Consider the following 2,500-nt stretch of genomic DNA (forward strand, 5'->3'; position numbering starts at 1 on the left):
GATGTTAAATCAAACCCTCTCGTCTAATATTGTTTAATTCAGTCATGATTAATTATCATGTTTCCAACTTGTTTAGAATAGATCAGCAGATATTTAAACATGCCGAGAAGGGATTTCATACACACAGTCATTATTTGTCTTCTCATGTGATATTTCTTTAAGCGTTAAGCTTTTATTAAATTGAAACCGACCTTCTCATGTCAGGATTTAAATGTAACGATTCGGAAATAGGTAGAATGTTTCAAAGCATTTTGTTCTTATGTATAATATTTTGTAAAGCACAAAGTATGAACTATATGGATGAGATTGAGAACCTCAAATTTTTTTTTTTTTATCTTATGTGAATTTGAATTCTGGATGTCTTTTTACTCCTCATTCAGTCACAATTAGTTATCATGTTTCCAACTTCTTTAGAATAAAATAGCAACAATTTGAACATGTGTTTAACATGGATTTTATTCTCATCAACAAAAGTCCAGACTTAACACAAATGTTATGTTTTCATCATTATCTGTTTGTGGGATTTTTCAATAAATAGCTATCTTTTTCAACAGGAGTTAAATATAAATAACTTGTTTCCTTCCTGTTGTCTCTCCAGACTGAGTGGCTGTAATCTGTCAGAGAGAAGCTGTGAAGCTCTGTCCTCAGTTCTCAGCTCCCAGTCCTCTAGTCTGAGAGAGCTGGACCTGAGTAACAACGACCTACACGATTCAGGAGGGAAGCTGATCTCTGATGGACTGAAGAGTCCACACTGCACACTGGAGACTCTCAGGTCAAGATTCATTAACACATTCAACTGATGAACATTTAAAATCTGATTAACTTTAGTTGATAAAACAGCTGACATCTAGCTTAGTGTCTGCTGATATGATGAACTTCAGCAGTAGTTATTAGACTCAGAGTTAATTTCCATGAGGATTTTTCATTGTTTACTTTTGTTTTTAAATAATTAAATACCACAGATGATTTTAAAGAGTTATTCTAAATCTGGACAACAAACAAACTTAAAACAAACACATGGCTCCACGTGTTGACAGGGTTCCTGTGTGTTGTTCTGTGTATTTGCAGTCTGTCAGGCTGTCTGATCTCAGAGGAAGGCTGTTCTTCTCTGGTCTCAGCTCTGAGCTCAACCCCTCCCATCTGAGAGAGCTGGACCTGAGCTACAATCATCCTGGAGACTCAGGGTGAAGCTACTCTCAGCAGGACTGAAGGATCCTCTCTGGAGACTGGACACTCTCAGGTACAAACACTGATGAACATCTCTAGGAACTAAAATGATAACTCCCATTTGTTAATAATTGATGTAGTTTGGACACATCTCTGTATGTTGAAGGAACTGTCTGTGGTTTTAAGAAACATCCTTTTTTTCCTCTTTTCCGGGATCAAATCAGTTTCAACTTGACAGATAAAGCTCCAGGACAGGTTTAGCCTAGCTTAGCTCAAAGCAGTGTGCTTTCTACGCTGTGAGAAGAGTGTGTGGATGAAGCATTAATCTACTCTTTCGGCAGACTAGTTAGCAAGCTGTTTAACATGTCAGTTGCCGGTGCTGCGTGGCTCATGGGATCGAACATAGACGTACACTGATGCCTGGACCAATTATTGTACAAAGTTCCTCTTGTGCTTGGAGAGTACCGACTAAGTTCAAAAAGTCCCTCAAAACTCTTTTTCCTAGTTGCTGCGGTGCAAACACAATATATGTGTGTGTGAGAGTGATGTAATGTTGATGTTTCTCTGCAGAGAAAGGTCCAGTGTTGCACCAAATGCTTCCTCTTGGGGTAGTTGTTGGGTCTCTGTAAATGATAGTGTGGCAGTGGCGCCAGCAGCCATAATCCTGTTTGCACATTTCTTTCTATGAGACAGTCATCTAATGATAACAATGTGTAAATGCACACATAGTCTGCTCTCTGCTATGTTCAGTTATATTTTCCTCATTATTTATACATTATTTGACCCACAAGCCATCCACTATTAATCAGAATATTAATTGTTATGACTTGATCTGTAGATCAGAGGTGGGCCTTCAGGGCCAGCAAGTCCTTCTCTGCTGGCCAAGAGATTATCACAATCAGAAAATTATGTTTTATAATTGAAGGCCAATATATTCATTTCAAAAATAAATAAATATATATATCAATTTCATATGTATTTTATAAATTGTATACGCTGCAAGTTTTTACATTTTTAGATGTGAAGTTAATGAAAGAAAGTTGGATGTACTTTTTCTTCACATGATGAGCAGCTTTTGGTAAGTTTAATGGATTTTTCAGCATTTTAGTGAAATTATTTTATAGTTATTACTGCTTGCTTTAGGTGTTAAAGATTTGAGCAGTGTCAGTGGCGCTGTGCCTTTGTGTGTTAAGCCCCGCTGATTGGCTGGAATTTGTAGGGAGGCCTGTTGATTGATTGTGTTATTTTTGTTTTGATTGCTTTGTGGTCACCGTATGAGTAAATATGACCGGTTGTTGTGGGTTTGTTTTGGTTTCTTTGGTAATTCCATTCA

The sequence above is a fragment of the Perca flavescens genome, unplaced genomic scaffold (genome assembly GCF_004354835.1).
Source record: "Perca flavescens isolate YP-PL-M2 unplaced genomic scaffold, PFLA_1.0 EPR50_1.1_unplaced_scaf_4, whole genome shotgun sequence".
NCBI classification, from domain to species: domain Eukaryota; kingdom Metazoa; phylum Chordata; class Actinopteri; order Perciformes; family Percidae; genus Perca; species Perca flavescens.